The sequence below is a fragment of the Esox lucius genome, chromosome 17 (assembly GCF_011004845.1).
Source record: "Esox lucius isolate fEsoLuc1 chromosome 17, fEsoLuc1.pri, whole genome shotgun sequence".
Classification (NCBI taxonomy): Eukaryota; Metazoa; Chordata; class Actinopteri; order Esociformes; family Esocidae; genus Esox; species Esox lucius.
Window position 1 is genome coordinate 28,966,573 of NC_047585.1, and position 17,437 is coordinate 28,984,009.

Genomic DNA, 17,437 nt, shown 5'->3' on the forward strand with positions numbered 1-17,437 from the left:
TAATACAAAAAAAAATATTAGATTTTCCTTTTGCGTTCTCTGAGTGGACTCTTCAGTAGGTAGCATCGACCTCGCAGAGAATATTGGAAGTGTTTTCTGAGTTAGAAGTGTCAACAAAGCCTTTTCCCTCTGTTGGGAAGAATGTTCTTGTGAGTGAGTAGCTCTTATGACTTAGTTTTATGGAAGCGAGAATGTTTCAGATACTAACCAGTGTATTTCACCAATGTCAAGCAGTTACCATTTGTCTGACCTGGCTTCTCACCTGGCACCCAGTTCTCCTGGATAAATCTGGACTACAAAGGAGAAAAGGTAATAGTCAACATCAGTATAAGTATTTACTTAGCTAGTAGTTAGTAGTAGCTGATTTGCTTGAATAACCAAAATAAATAGTAAAGAACACAAGGACGAGGAATGTGGTACATTACCTAATAATCCCTGTCAACCCAGGAATATCCGATTGGAATTAGTTTATAAGCATATTCTAACTGATCACTGTTTTCAAAAGAAGCTAGGTCTCCATCTATTTGAAGGCATAGCTCCTGTGTTAAGAAAGGAAAAGCATGGAATTTACTTATAATTCCTATTAATAATTGGAATTTGACCAATTTTATATGATTCTCCATACCAAAGCATTCCAAACCAACCCCCTAAAACCCCTTTGGAATGACGTCTTTGCACATTTCCATTACTACTGACACCAAGGATGGACTGAGACCAAAACACAGACTTTGAAGAAATACATTTACACATACTCAAAAGTCTCCATTTATCATGTGTTAGGGCCACAGGTAATGCTACGTACCCCAAGAAAGATGTAAATCTCAATCTCAAACTAATTGCAGAGATGTAATAACTTTAGAGAACACACAGTTCAAGTAGCTACATATTAAACATGTTTTGAAATTTAAATTACTATGGCTAGCTGCTTCTTAGAGTAGCTACATAAATTTACTGCCTAGCAAGCTTATGTATATATAGCTCATTATTGAGGTTTTCTGATCTATTCTTCCTCCCCATCGCAATCTTTGCCAACTGCTTCAGCTGCTATGCTCATGCTAGTGGTAGCCTCACAGTCCCCGACTGACTCAGCTCACCTGTTACCTTCTGCTGGTGTTTGGAAGAATGGACAAATGGGCTGGTGCCAGACAGCGCAGGTGACGGTCCAGTCTGCCGGCCCTGGCAGCCCCTAATCTTTCCCCTGATGAAACACTGAAAAAACATTTGACCGAAATTCTCATATCAGATTCTTGGCCCACCAGCCCACAATCCCCTGTGCTCCAGAAATTCTCCCAGTTCACCAGGTGGCCAGTCCACTACTGACTGTTGCATAGAGATTTGGATGTTGTGGTGTAAACAGCATCACTCAAACATACATTTACGGCCCAGTGGGACGAATAAAAGAAATACTGTATTCTGATGTATTAGAAGGAGGTTTGAAGTGTTTTGTCTAAATGCTTGAGACACATTTTCAAAATACATTGTAGTAAATGCCAAAGGATGATTGGTGAACTGCCCTTAATAAATAATATTTTTACTACTAAAAAAGCTTAAATGACAGATATTTGCCTGAATATTAAATATATTTAGGATTAACATTACTGTTAACCATCATCCACTTCAAACACCAACACCCTAAATGGGATTCATGTCAGATTTTCACTCTTGGACTGAAAAGTAGCATATCTGCCAGGAAGGGTTTAGTCCAGAAAACCTGGAACTGAAGAACCCCTGGGACGAAGACAGTCATCATTTCCACAATAAAAAGATGATTTAACAAATCAGAATTAAATTAGGAATAAAGTTATGGAGAAACATTTTTCTTCTTGTCTGACACCAGACTGGCTGTCACTTACCAGTCACCAGGAAGATGAGGATGCAGAAAACAGACACAGTCATGACTCCCATGATGATGTGGAGAACGGTGGTGATCTGGTGGCTTCAGTGCTGTTCTTTTCATGTCCATGAAAGATTCACATTTACTCACTTTTACTTTGTTTTGAGAGAAACAGGTTCAACATCAATTATTTTCATTTGGCCACACATAGATTTGTTATTAAGTAAGATCATGAATATCCTTACCACAGTCAAGAAAGAGAAGCTAATGTATTCAGACAGTTCCAGTGTTTTATTTATTAAAAATTAGGGCCTTATAAATTGAGATTTGGGGAAGTGCTGAAAGATATATCATCAGCAAGTCATGTTTTCATCCTCTGTTTAAGGAACTTAAACTTTATCAGATGTTGCATCACTAATCAATCATTAGAATTTGTAATGCAATTGTGTGCAATTTGAATAACAGAATTGAACTCTTAACCTTCCTTTTGTGTTTGTTTTATGTTAATGAATTCTGTGTTCCTGATCCAAAATGACCACCGCATTATAGCTGATTATAAATCTATAATAATCCATATATTATCACTTAAAGTTGTGTTAGATCTTTTTAACATTTTAAGTTCTTATGAACATTATACATTTTGAACTTTCTATTTGCTATTTATGGTCTGTAGGCCTCACTGACCTCAGCTCATTCCTATAACTTCCTAACTTGTTTTTGGGTAAAATACTAATAAATACTCAGATAAAACATTGTGCTTTTCTATCATATACTACCTTTTGTCAACGTTTAGCAAGGACAATTGTTTTGAAACGGTTTAAAATGTTTAAATAGTGGCACAAAATAAAATATGTTGTGTTCCCGGTCAAAACTGATCAGAACAATTTTTTTGTAAAGGACAGTCAAAAACTGCAGTAACAGTAACAATAATAGTATTATTATTACAATAGAAACATAAAAATGTTCATATTCTGTCAGTCAATGTTGGTTACATTTTGTGTCCTGATGCACATGCTGGACAATAAGTAGTGGTAGTTGCATGTGCCTTGCCGATATATGCACTGCATTTATGGTATATAATGCTCGTTTTGACATCTGTTGGTGCACACAGATGGCACCTCTTCCTTTTGTCTCTTCTGTCTCTGGCAGACATAGATCTTCTATTCCGTCTCTCTCACAGTTGAAGTGTACCTATGATGACAATTACAGACTTCTACAAGTAGGAAAACCTGCAAAATCGGCAGTGTATCAAATACTTGTTCTCCCCACTGTAAATACAGAATAAATAAATAGGCAGCATGTGATGCCAGGACCAGCTATGCCTGGAACATGCAGGTTTACACAGGGAAACTTGCTGATGGTGTTCCCCAAAGGGACCAGGGGAAGCGGGTGGTCCTGGAAATGACTTCAGTTTTCCAGGGGTGCAACATAACATGTGACAAGTTCTTCACCTAATTTGCTCTTGGTCAGGAGGTGCCAAAAAAAAAATGACCATGGTGGGACGGTCAGAAGGAACAAATATTAGTTGACTCCTGCATCACTCGTTACCAAGGACAGGAATTTTCCTCTAAATTTGCCCTCACCAATACAAAATCTTGAAAAAAAATCTTGAAGAAAAAAAAAGAATGTGCTCCTCAAGACAACTTTACCCTGGGATGCGGCTGAGAGTACCAAGGAGGACAAGAAGCCCAACGCTGTCCTGGATTAGAACAGGAACAAATGGGGAGTTGACAACCTTGATAAGGTATGTTACTTTTTATCTTGAAGTATCAAGTACTTTTTTTCTATTGTTTTATCTGAGACTTGAAAATAAGACATGTTGTTGTCTGGTGAAATGCTTATTGAATTTGTGAACAATATGGAGTCCTTCAACACCATCCTCTGCTGGATTGGTGAGAGATATACAGTACAAGGGCCAGAAGAAGAAGAAGATCTATGTCTGCCAGAGACGGAAGAGACAAATGGAAGTGTTCTTCCTTTTGTCAGTGTGCACCAAGAGATGCAAGGCACATGCAACTACCACCACATATTGTCCAACATGTGCATGAGAACACAAAATGTAACCAACACTGACTGACAGATTATGAACATTTTAATGTTTTTATTGTACTAATAATACTATTATTGTTACTGTTCTTTAATGTGTTCAGTCACAATTTTGTAATATTGCAACATTTTCATGTGCAGTTTTTGACTTATGTCTTTTCTTTACTAAAAAATCTTTCTGATCAGTTTTGACTGGGAACACAACATTTGTTATTTTGTGCCACTATTTAAACATTTTAAACATTTTCAAAACAATTGTCCTTGTTAAACTTTGACTTGTTAAAGCTTATCCGGGGCCCGGGTCGCGGGGGCAGCAGTCTAAGCAGAGATGCCCAGACTTCCCTCTCCCTAGACACTTCCTCCAGGTATTCCGGGGGGACACCGAGGCGTTCCTAGGCCAGCCGGGAGACATAGTCCCTCCAGCGTTTCCCTAGGTCTTGCACACAATTGCATTACAAATTTTAATGATTGATTAGTGATGCAACATCTGATAGTGATTAAGTTCCTTAAACAGAGAACAAAAACATGACTTGCTGATGATATATCTTTCAGCACTTCCCCAAATCTCTATTTATAAGGCCCTAATTTTTTATAAATAAAACACTGGAACTGTCTGAAGACATCAACTTCTCTTTCTTGACTGTGGTAAGTATATTCATGATCTTACTTAATAACAAATCTATGTGTGGCCAAATAAAAATAATTGATGTTGAACCTGTTTCTCTCTAAACAAGTTAGTAAAATTGAGTAATTGTGCATTTTTCATGGACATAAAAAGAACAACAGTGAAGCCACCAGAGTACCACCGTTCTCCACATCATCATGGGAGTCATGACTGTGTCTGTTCTCTGCATCCTCACCTTCCTGGTGACTGGTAAGTGACAGCCAAACTGGTTTCAGACAAGAAGAAAAATAGAAATGTTTCTCCATAATTTAATTCCAGATTAATTCTGATATGTTAAATCATTTTTTTTATTGTGGAAATGATGACTGTCTTCTTCCCAGGGGGTTCTGCAATTCCAGGCCAGAATTATTGTAAATATGGGTTTTCTCGACCAACCTCTTCCTGGCAGATTTGCTACCTTGCGGTCTCAGAGTTAAAATCTTGGGCTAGCGCACAGGTAACCGACATCCCTGACATGCATCCCATTTAGAGTGTTGGCATTTGAAGTGGAAGATGAATAACACATATGTTAATCCTGAATATATAAATATTCTGGCAAATATCTGTCATTTAAACCTTTGTAAGTAGGAAAATTATAATTTAAGGGGAGTTCACTAATTTTTATTGCCATCTTTGTCATCCTTTGTCATTGACTACAATGTATTGTGAAAACAAACTACTAATACATCAGAATCCAATATTTTTGGGTTCTGATGAAGAGTGAATGTCTCTTACTGACTGAGTGAGTGACTGCCTGACTATTTGCCCATTTTTTAAATAATTTGACTATTTGTTAAATGATGTAGTGATTAAAGACGCAGACACCAGAACAACAGGTCCTGTGTGTGAATCAAAGCAAACTATGCATTAGGCTATGTTCCGGATAGATACAAACATTGCTGTTTACCGCCTTCAAGTAGTCTAAAATAAAACTGCTTAGCCTAAATTGCGATTATTTCTGGTGGATTTTCAAAGTACGCATCCAGGAATAATTTTTGGGGTAATATAGGCTAGATAAAAACCCATGCGGCATTAAGATTAGGGGTTTTCACAATTCTCTGGTCTTTTCACTTGACAGAAATCAGTTACTGTCACCTATATTGAATGCTATAGCTATTGTATCATTTCATAAAAAAAGTTTTTTTCATTCAAGTCTGTGTTGTGGTCTCAGTCCAACTTTGGTGACAGGAGTAAAGGAAATGTGCATAGACATCATTCCAAAGGCATTTGAGGAGTTGGTTTAGAGTGCTTTGGTTTGGAGAATCACCTAGACAGTGTTTTTTAACCCTGTTCTTGGACACACCCCTGCTCTGCATGTTTTAGATCTCTCTCTGCTCTGTCACACCTGATTTAAATGATCAGCTCATGTAGTCCTTCATGAGCTACATCAGGTATGTTAGGGCAGGGAGAGATCTAAAACATGCAGGGCAAGAGGGGCACCCAGGAGCATGGTTGAGTAACACTGACCAAGGAGCATAAAAAGAGTGCAATTAAAGACCCATAAAGACAAATTCCCATTTATTAAAAGAAATGACAGGTTTAGACGTCAATTCCATGCTTTTCCTTTCTTAATACAGGAGCTATGTCGTCAAAAAGGTGGAAAACTAGCTTCTATTGAGAACAACGATCAGTTAAAATATGCTTATGACATGATACCAAGCGGATATTTCTGGGTTGACGGAGACCATGAGGTAATGTACTTTTCCTCATCCTTGTGTCGTTTATTTAGGTTTTTCAAGCAAATCAGCTCCTACTAACTACTAGCTAAGTAAATGCTGATACTCATTTTGACTTTTTCCTTTTCTCCTCTGTAGTCCAGATTTATCCAGGAGAACTGGATGAAGGGTGATCAGCCAGATGGGATACACACCAACTGTTTGGTATTGGGTAAATACCCTGGTTAGTATCCGAAACATATTATTGCTTCCATAACATAAGAGTCATAAGAGCTACTGACTCACAAGAACATTCTTCCCAACAGCGGTAAAAGGCTTTAGGCAAGCTAGTTGTTCAGAAAAAGACAACACTGCCAAAGTTCTCTGCCAGGCGGATGTTATCTACTGAAGAGTCCACTCGGAGAATGCAAAGGGATCTTGTTTTTGTTCTATCGCACGCACACTTTTACTTTAAGAAAAAATACCAAAAGAAAATACATTTGATATATGCAATGGCTACCTACATAATTTTTTCAGTTGTGACTGTTTTACTTTTCACAATGGAAGTCCCTGTAAAATATAATGCATTACTTTATTTTTTTAAATTTTTTTAAATATTTTAATATTTCTACACTATGAAGTACACACTGAAATTGTGAACATTATAATAATTCCCAGTTTGAGTAAAAGCAGTTTGACTAAGATGCATGGAATGTTGGGGATTTATTAGCCATATAGTGATGATTTAAAAAAATACTATTACAAAGAATGCATGTTTGCTTTTTAGACATATTTGGAATATATAATTAGTAAGTTTTAAATAATGTCTTGTTCATTCATCATTGCTTTCTTGCCTCTTTTTCAATAAAGACTTTCTGAAATTATTAAACTCTTGGATTTTTCCCAAATTTTTTTTTGTCACAAAGCAAAGCTGGTATAGTCTTATTCAAATAGAATAATGGCTGTAATTGCGGCCATTGATGTTTACCAAATATTGACTAAAGGGGGTGAATACTTATGCAATCAATTATTTTATGTTTTGTATTTAGGGGGCCAAGCAACGAAGTTGCTGGAACCCTTTTATGTTTGTACATTTTATTATTATTATTAGGGGCGAAGCAATGAAGTTGTTGGAACCCTGTTATGTTTGTACGTTTTATTATTATTATTAGGGGACCAAGTACCGTAGGTATGGGACCCTATTGTTTTTGTTGGTTTTATTATTATTATTATTATTAGGGGACCAAGTACCGTAGGTACGTTACCCTATTGTTTTTGTTGGTTTTATTATTATTATTGTAGGGGGCCAAGCAACGAAATTGCTGGAACCCTTTTATGTTTGTACGTTTTATTATTATTATTATTATTGTTATTATTCTCCAGGGCCATTTTCAGAGGTCCATAGCTCGGTCCCCTCTGGCTCAAAATGCTCCAAACTTTCCTTCGGACCATGGCCATCTTGGTACCCATAATCTTCATGGTGGCGCTGTAGCACTCAGTCGAAAATGGAAAAAGTGAAGCTCAGATCTCATGAACCAAATGTCGTAGAGACATGCAACCAAGTTCCAGATATACCCCTTCTCATGCTGACCAAAAAAGTCTATGGGGTCTTTCAAATTCGCCCCTTGGATTTTCCTCCATTTTGAATTTGGTGATAAACACGTTAACGACATCTCCTCTGAGACCGCTGAACAGATTTGCATGCCGTTTGGTGTGAAGGACCTTTGAACCATTATTTTTAAAAGTTATATAAGGAAAGCTGATATCTCAAATAGTACGGCCGCAATCAGCGAATCAAATTGAGCTGAGCGGGTCTATGACCTTGGACATCCATTAATCCCAAATGGAATATCAAACAGCTATGAAACGAAACATACTAGTACATGTGTCTCTCAAGAATGGACAGAAAAAGTCTCATACAGAAATACCTCTTGGGGGCGCTATAAACATCACTGATGTTTCTCACGATTTTGCAGTTAATGAAAACACACTTAAACGACATCTCCACCGAAACCACTGAACAGATTTGGTTGACAATTGGTATAAAGAACCACTGGACCATTGTCTTTAAAAGTTATATAAGAGAAGTTGATAACTCAAACAATATGGCCTCCATTTTGACTTCTGTAAAATACTCGTTAACAACATCTCCTCCGAGACAGCTGAACGGATTTGCATGCCGTATGGTGTAAAGGACCTTTGAACCATTAACTTAAAAATGTATACAAAGAAAGTTGATATCTCAAACAATATGGCCGAAATCAGCGAATGAATTTGAGCTGGGCGGGTCTATGACTTTAGACGTCCATTAAACCCAAATAGAACATCAAACAGCTACGGAAATGTGTCGGCTAGGAATGGATAGCAAAACTCCCATACACAAATACCGCTTGGGGGCGCTATAAACATAACCGATGTTTCTCACGATTTTGCCGTTGATCAAAACACACTTAAACAACATTTCCTCCGAAACAGCTGAATAGATTTCGATGACAATTTGGTGTAAAGGACGACTGGACCATTGTTTTTAAAAGTTATATTATTGTAAATGTTTCTGGTGGATTTTCAAAATATGCATCTGTGTGCTATTTCGGTTATTATAGATCACAACCCGGTGAGACTATTCAGTCGGTCTGCCAGCCCTGTGGTGTAGTGAGAACAATATTGTGACCCCCAGTTCGATTCCCTTCTCAGATGCTCCAAATTCTGTATTTCATAAATGCTTTCTGCTAGGTGCTTTTCAGCCTTCACACAACAATACATATGTGAAATTCCATGATTTTCATTTATTTGTGAGAACAATTGTATTACGTGACACTTCTATGCTGTTATTGTTTTCCAAAGAAAGGAACCAGCCACGGAGTGTATGGAGTCAATGATTTTGTTTTAAGTAGGATGTATAGCTAGCCATTTATAATAATCTTTGTACTACAGTACACTTTAGTTCCATTACAAACATTTGTTGCCAACTTTATCTCAGCAAAATTGTAATGGGTGGGGTAAAATTTACAGATGGATGGAGAGGATAGAGAGCTGTAGGGACAACCTGTGGTGTAGTTGGGACATTCCTGTTTTGCAATATTCTGATCCTGGTTCAATTCCCCTCTGAGATGTTCCAAATATTGTATTTCAGCCTTCACACAACGATATAGACTCACCTAAAGGATTATTAGGAACACCATACTAATACTGTGTTTGACCCCCTTTCACCTTCAGAACTCCCTTAATTCTACGTGGCATTGATTCAACAAGGTGCTGAAAGCATTCTTTAGAAATGTTGGTCCATATTGATAGGATAGCATCTTGCAGTTGATGGAGATTTGTGGGATGCACATCCAGGGCACGAAGCTCCCGTTCCACCACATCCCAAAGATGCTCTATTGGGTTGAGATCTGGTGATTGTGGGGGCCAGTTCAGTACAGTGAAGTCATTGTCATGTTCAAGAAACCAATTTGAAATGATTCGAGCTTTGTGACATGGTGCATTATCCTGCTGGAAGTAGCCATTAGAGGATGGGTACATGGTGGTCATAAAGGGATGGACATGGTCAGAAACAATGCTCAGGTAGGCCGTGGCATTTAAACCATGCCCAATTGGCACTAAAGGGCCTAAAGTGTGCCAAGAAAACATCCCCCACGCCATTACACCACCACCACCAGCCTGCACAGTGGTAACAAGGCATGATGGATCCATGTTCTCATTCTGTTTATGCCAAATTCTGACTGTACCATCTGAATGTCTCAACAGAAATCGAGACTCATCAGACCAGGCAACATTCTTCCAGTCTTCAACTGTCCAATTTTGGTGAGCTTGTGCAAATTGTAGCCTCTTTTTCCTATTTGTAGTGGAGATGAGTGGTACCCGGTGGAGTCTTCTGCTGTTGTAGCCCATCTGCCTCAAGGTTGTGCATGTTGTGGCTTCACAAATGCTTTGCTGCATACCTCGGTTGTAACGAGTGGTTATTTCAGTCAAAGTTGCTCTTCTATCAGCTTGAATCAATCGGCCCATTCTCCTCTGACCTCTAGCATCAACATGGCATTTTCGCCCACAGGACTGCCGCATACTGGATGTTTTTCCCTTTTCACACCATTCTTTGTAAACCCTAGAAATGGTTTTGCGTGAAAATCCCAGTAACTGAGCAGATTGTGAAATACTCAGACCGGCCCATCTGGCACCAACAACCATGCCACGCTCAAAATTGCTTAAATCACCTTTCTTTCCCATTCTGACATTCAGTTTGGAGTTCAGGAGATTGTCTTGATCAGGACCACACCCCTAAATGCATTGAATCAACTGCCATGTGATGGCATGGTTCATTAGATAAGTGCATTAATGAGAAATTTAACAGGTGTTCCCAACTGTATTGGCCAGCAGAGAGCGCTATAGAGCCATACAATGAGTCTAACAATGACTTATCACAAGACTCTTGTGTCAGTAGATGGGTGTAAGTACTACATTAGTGCTGTAATGTTTTTACAACACAATCACATCCATAGGATTCATTCTATTCTGTGTTTTATGTAGAGACACAGAAAGGAGTGCTTCTTTGGTTTAACGTTAATTACAATAGCTAATGGAATACAATTGGTTTTAATCTATGAACAACATACACATTTTTTCAATGTTCCTGAAGGATCTTTAGACCATTTACACAAACCCAGATGCGCCCTTCAAATGTCAATACATTATTGGCTGGCTATTACATTATTGGCTGGGTGAATAAAATAAAAATAAGGTAATAACTGGAGCTTATAATGTAAAAATAAACATATGTCAATGTGTCATAAGTTTACACTTACTTCTGCTTCTTTCAAATAGCTGCTCAAAACCTGACCAATCCTGACCCTGAATCTTAGTCCTAACTATTATAACTGCTTTAATCCTCCATTTTTAATAGTACAAAAAGTAATTTTCTATATATATTCTATAAAATATCACATATTACTCTGGAAACATTGGAGGGAGGTAACCTAGAGGCCCTGTCTAATAGCAAAACCGAAAAAAGAGAGAATTTTGGGGGGTTTTCAATCTTTGAGGGCTCATAACTAGGTAGCTAGTAATCAGATTGTTCTCTCTCATTCTCTTTATGGTAAGTGTTTTTTGTCATACCGTACCACGTTTCAAGGAGGGAGGCGGAAGCAAACGTAGGAACAACTAAGATGGTTTAATATAATGAAAACAAAATGAGCACCTTGTGCTGGAAAAGGACAAAACTGAAAGGAAGCACCACAATGGCCAAAAACTATCCACAAAAACTGGGGGACAAGGGCTGAACTAAATACACAGACTAACGAGGAGAAGAGAAACGGGTGAGTGCTATACACAGTTGAACAAAATATAACTAATCAACTGAACTGGGAACCGGAAAGACCAAACAGGGACATGACAAACAAAGAAAACAGAGAAAACACGAATGGTAACCGTTTCACATATCAGATGGAACAAGAATACAGGAAATGAATAGAAACAATCCATATTCATTACAACATTACTACAGATATTTGTTATGTTATGAAAAATTAAATTATTGTTCGGGATACAAAGAAAAATCCACAGGAAACCTCGGGGGGAACAGGTTGCTCTGGAAAAAGACAGTGTGATTGTTTCAAGGAGCACAATATGAAGATACTGGAATGGTCGTGTTGCCAGAAAGAAGCTTTAACTGCACCAACGGCACTGAAAAGCCTGGTTACAATATGCCCAACAACACTTTGACATGCCTCACAGCTTCTGGCACACTGTATTTTGGAGTGACGAGATGAGAAAATAGAGCTTCATGGTCACAACCATAAGCGCTATGTTTGGAGAGGGGTCAACAAGGCCTATAGTGAACAGAAAACCATCCCCACTGTGAAGCATGGTTGTGGCTCACTGATGTTTTAAGGGTGTGTGAGCTCTAAAGTCATTGGAAATCTTGTGAAAATGTATGACAATATGAATGCAGCATGTTATTCAGAAAATACTGGCAGACAATTTGCATTCTTCTGCATGAAACCTGCGCATGGGACACTCTAGGACTTTCCAGCACGACAGTTACCATAAGCACAAGGTATGCAAACTTTTGAGTTCAACTCTATATTATTGCTATACTTGCTATACCTATAATATTCAATACTTCTACCCATAATATTCATATTCCCCTCCCAACTCTTTATAAAATTGCTGCTCGTTTACATTGTTATGTATATTATTGCTATATTTTGCAATGTTTTTGCTTTATATATTTCTTCATTCATACTACATAGATATCGTGTGCCATGTCACAATAATATTATTGTGCAGGATGACCCTGTGTTATTCGGTGCATTTCATAAATAAACATTTGAACTTGAACTTATCCCGACCTGTCACGGCTTAGAGGAGCAAGGAGGAACCGGAGAAGGCGTGGTGGAAGGATTGTTTAATTGTATCCCAGCGAAAGTATATAGCATAAGCTTTAACAAAGCGTCGTACAGCTCTTATAGTAGCTAGAGACAATTACACACAAAGACAGGGGGAGCAGAGGGAACATATATACCGGGGGAAACAGCGATGATGAGGAACAGGTGCATTAAACGAGACACAGGTGAAATGTATGATGAGACGGTGGTGTCAGAAAGCCGGTGACGTCGACCGCTGGGGCCCGCCCGCTGCAGGGGGAGGTGAACCAGCAGAGGTCGCAGTTGTCACACGACCCCTGAATCTTAGTCCTAACTCTGAGAAAACTCTCTTGCTTCTTCAATAAATATTTCAATATATATATTTTTTTATATATAACTTTACGCATGGCTATTACTGTAATCCTCCATTTCCATTGTTACAAAAGTTAAGTTTTGTTAAATTCTGTAAAATGTCACACTTGTTAATGAAAACAATGGAAAAAGGTAACCTAGGGGCCCAATCTAATAGCATACCTTTGAGGGCTCATAACTAGGTAGCTAGTAATCAGATTCTTCTCTCATACTCTCCATGGTCGTTTCTTTTGTCATAAACAGGGGGAAATCATCGTGGTAGATTGCATGATATCGTGCAATGGTTCGTACAGGGGTTGTTAATTAAGAATACATTTAACGCTTTGAGGGTTACCTTTCAGGATCAATAACTAACGAATTACACAGTAAAATCCTCTGATCTGGTGTGATGGTAATTCTATCGATCGACACTCCTAAAGGAGTAAGAAACAGAGACAAAATTCTCTTGGCACATTTAACAGTGTATTAATTATTTGCAAATAAGAGAGACGCGTCAAACGCTTACCAACATAATCGTCCGAGGAGTCTCTGACTACACACATGCACAATCCGTATGTATTACAGTGAAAAGGGGTGTGGTAAGTTGTTGCCCATCTTTCTTGTGTCACAAAGGCTTCATCCAAAGGGCGGCCTGTCCCCCCACCTTATTCTTCCTGCCATAATGTTTACTGTTGTGTTTACCTAAAGGGGCCAACTGATCTTACTTCCCCCCAAGGACCACATTCCTAAGGAACAGAGAACTGACACCCTTCTTTGTTTAGGCAGGAGGACATGGCCCAAATACCTAATAATCCTCTGATATTATACAGACGTGTGTCACAATCAAAGTAAAGATTTACATACCAGCCAGTGGAAAGACAGACATTTCTCAAATGCACCTTAGTAAACAAGTTCCATAACATCTGTTTACAACCTTTAGAAACAAGTGTGTAGTTGCCAATTTAAAAGTCCCAAAATGTTACCTATTGTTATTTTGGCATGGTGGCATGTTGAGTGCAGTCACGAATAGTCAGCATTTATTGGCAATTTGGATTATCATTTCATAGATTCTTGGCCATATCTTGGGATTGGGATATGATACAGGTAAACTGCTTCCCCCATTACTTCAGGTGTAGCCCCCAGTTGACATATCCAACGCATAAGTATTAATAGCATATTTTACACCAAGGTCATGAGTCGCTGCATAAGGATGATTTGAACATTTTGAAGGGGAATTTGTAGGATCACTCTTGATGCTATCAGAGAGGCAGAGTCAAGTTGTATCACCATTTGTGATTTACTTGAGACATCAGTTGTCTCATCTGGCTGTATGGCAACAAATGATGTCTCGTCCACTTCCTTGGCTATCTCCTCCCTGTACTCTTCATACAGTGTTATGGAAATCTTGAACTAAGGTGCATTTGAGAAATGTTTGTCTTTCTATTGGCTGGTATGTAAATCTGTACTTGTGACACACATGTCTGTATAGTATCAGAGGATTATTAGGTATTTCTGCCTAGAAGAAGGATGTATTCTTTGTCGTCCTATACATGTATGAATGAGTTACTAGTTAAAGATACCGAGAGGGGTCTGGTGTTTGAATAGGAGACATCCTTGACCGGCACGGGTGGATTAGAGGGGTACTCGTAAATCTGTATAACCCTTTAGTGTCTCTGTTGACTTTCCAGACATTGTGTCTCCTCAGGGGTTGAGAAGGATAAGGTGGGGGGACAGCCCGCCCTTTGGGTAAACTCTTATGTGTATAACCCTTTAGTGTCTCTGTTGACTATCCAGACATTGTGTCTCCTCAGGGGTTGAGAAGGATAAGGTGGGGGGACAGCCCGCCCTTTGGGAAAACTCTTGTGACAAGACCGATGGCAGCATCTTACCACACCCCTTTTTCTATGTGATATATACGGTTGAATGAGCTATATTGAGTCAAAGACTCCTCAGACGATTATGTGTGTGTAAGCGGTTGACGCGTCTCTCATATGTGCATAATAGTTAATAAAACTGTTCGAATGTACAAAGATAACTTTGTCTCTGTGTTCCTTACTCTGAGTGTCGATACATTGGAATTTCCATCACAACATACAGCCTAACAGTTCATTTTGTACAGTGCTGGATGTCCCTTTTAATATGGGCTGAGCGTCATAGTGCCTCTGAAGTCTCGAAAATGTATCTGAACATTCCAGGATTCAGGGAGTCCACTGACTCGTCATGCCCCCTTAGTGCGGTTTCACATTTTCCACACAGTTTAATACATGTTATGATCCGACTGAAAACGTACCTGTTTTCCTCCACCTGTTTGTTATGCTGCTCAATGGAGCGCCTGTATGCACTATCAACTTGGGCTGCGACATTTACCCTTCCAAGTAAGCCCAATTTCACAGCACTGTCCAGATGACTCCCGCTGCTCTTAGGTTTTGCAATCCTCTCACAAAGATGTTTTAAAATCTTTGTAACCCATCCTTGACCAAGTACCATCTCCACCAAATAACAGACATGGAAAACAGAAGTGCCTTCTTTTGTATGTTAACAGTTAGCCACTTTTTATTCAAAAACCACTCCATGTTAAACCCGAGGTTACTTTTACTAGCAGTTTGATTGATGACAATATCCTGTGGCTAATGGTTACCAAGTCGCTTTACTTCAAGTTTCTCTTCCAAATTTAGGGTTTCAAACAGGTGCTCGAGTATGAAATCCACTTTATTAATTTTCTCAAGTTATCTGGCATTGTGAAGCTAACAAGCTAGCTAAGACAATCTACCCTCCTCGCTCTATTTGCTGACTAATTTTGGCGCCAGACAGACAGACAGCCAATCAGGTCTGAAATCCGAAATGACGCTGTAGTGGGGCTACCGGCTGTCAGCCCCACTTGGCATAACATTTGTGTGATCTACATTGATCACACTAACATTCTGAGCATGCATATTAATATTTCCACATGTACAATGTACATTGCATTGTGAGAGATTGGCTAGCCCCACATTCACACTTACCCTATGGCCTACTACTGCAAACTCGAATCGGCAGAACACAGTCTGAATCAGCAAGGCAGGGACCAATGAACATGAAATAAAATCCTAACACAAATAATATGCAATTTAGGAAGATGCTATATTTATAGATAATAAATTATAAGAAGTAATTTTCGAGAAATAAAAATAACATAATTTTGTTGCAGTTCTTTCTGTTGACAACAAGTGGAGCTGTGCCCCACATGCCCCTAATCATAAGTCGCCACTGTTCATTCCTGGCTGTACAGGTGATGAAATCAGCACTTGCAAAAATGTACATACAAATAATTGTTGGTGCCATGATGTAGCCTAGAGAATGTAAGGTGGCATACAGACATAGATCCAGGAGAAATAGGTAATCATAGAATTTTGGTTGCCCAAACAATTTGGCAAAAGCTCACACAGGACACTATTGGGGGTTTTGCTAACTCAGCTCTCCCCATAAGGAATAGAGTCCTGTTGACCTCTATATTACAAGGAGCAGGAGCCCCACTACTGCTATTAAGATGTACCCCCAAAAGGGTGACTTCTTTTAGTGGTTTCAGCTAGGCCCAAGGCCTAGTCTTCCACACACAGATGGAGACTAGGAGCATTACTCAGCCGACATTCCATTCATTACTGCCCCTGAACACAGATAGTGACATCATGTGTTGCTGACAGGGAAAATACAAGTTGTTGAGTATATATAATGTTTCAAGCATACAGAGTACGAAGGTCTTCTAACATGGAAATTGAAGAAATAGGGATATAATAATAAATGCATGTTTTACAATTAGGACATTGTATTCACAGCACTTAGAGGACAACAAATTTGGGACAATCTTTTGTGTGACCTCTTTAATATCTGAAACAGCTGATTCTGGACTAGTGATTGTAGAACTCTGTTTACAATGTTTTGCAGCAAAAGGAACATGAGGCTCAGTCAGTCAGTGTTCACAAGGAAGAAGTCGTGGAGTCCACCACTTCTCGCCCATTACACACCGTTGGCACAATATTGGAGGCTGAAGCTGCAGAAAGAGAACAGTACATTCTCCTCAACATACGGTGGCCGAGAAGTGCAAAGCAACATTACAAGAATAAAACACTTTTACAAAGCCCGACACAAAATTACATTTTGGAAAACATTTTTACCTACCATAAAACACAAATACATGGGCTAAACACTTTTACCAAGGACAAAACAAATTGACATTTAAGAAAACAAATTATCATTTTAGAAACCAAATTAACAAGACGCAAAACACTTTTACCAGTCCCGAAACAAATTTACAAATAATAGATTCTTCACGGAAAGGGAATGTACCACATACCGGAAGTGACTAGGTGAAAGCGGGTGATAGGTGTTGCTGGTGAGCGCGGTCAATTCGTGTTGTCGTATGAAGTTTGTGGTGACCGAACATGGACTCCGGCCGAGGAATGTATTGCCCTTTTTGTGGCAAACACATGAACAGCATAACGCGGTTCTGCTTTGCGTGTGGTCGTTGTTTGGAGTTTTTAAAGGACGTGGA